The sequence below is a fragment of the Penaeus monodon genome, chromosome 15 (genome assembly GCF_015228065.2).
Source record: "Penaeus monodon isolate SGIC_2016 chromosome 15, NSTDA_Pmon_1, whole genome shotgun sequence".
In the NCBI taxonomy this organism is placed as follows: domain Eukaryota; kingdom Metazoa; phylum Arthropoda; class Malacostraca; order Decapoda; family Penaeidae; genus Penaeus; species Penaeus monodon.
Window position 1 is genome coordinate 38,118,426 of NC_051400.1, and position 873 is coordinate 38,119,298.

Here is an 873-nt window from a genome sequence, read left to right on the forward strand (position 1 = left end):
CTAAAACATCGACGAAGAAATTGAACACGGAAATAACTCAAAGGGAAAGTTTATAATACTCTTTATTAAAGTCTGTAACATAATAATCCATATATACACGCCACACATAGCATGTTCCCTGGGCCACTAGAGAACCCAGTGTGTTAACATAAAAAATTGGTTATAACAAAGCTTGCTTTAATGAAACTTCTTTAACACTTGTACGTAGATATTTAACAATATATAAATGTTCATATATATTCTATCGTAAAAAAAAAATCGTAACAAAAACGTAAAGAAACATGAAAAGAGAAAATTGGGGTTTTCACAGCTACAGCCCGGGAAATATTTGTTGTTTTTTGTGTTTGCAAAAAATTATCCTTTATCATTTTTCTCATCGTGTATTACCACTGGCCATTAGAAAAGATGCATATATATTTTTTCAAAACTGAAACTACCTGCGTTCCAATTTAAACACCTGATGATGGATTAAAAGATTACTGATTAAAAGCAGAGAAGCTGTTCATTTTTTCAGCAAGTATTGCATGTTTACTTAGATTCCAGAAAGTAATTAATCGCCGGGAAAACCACATAACAGAAATAGACAAAAAAAAATAATAAAACAAGCTGATTCTTCGTCAGCTCTTTCGCGTCTTCATCGAACACGTCAACCATTGCCATCAAACCTTTTTAAAGCTAATTAAAGCATCTTACCTACAACTTTTAAACCTAGATGGTGCATGTCTTTCGCTTCAAATAATATACATGTTAACGTCAAATAAGCAAGGCAGAAACGAACAAAGTATCGATAAAAACAAGTGCATTTGAAAAGGCCTACAGAGGGGAAAGATCATGCTATTGTCTTCGTTTTGAGTCAGTTCCGCTCATTTGCAT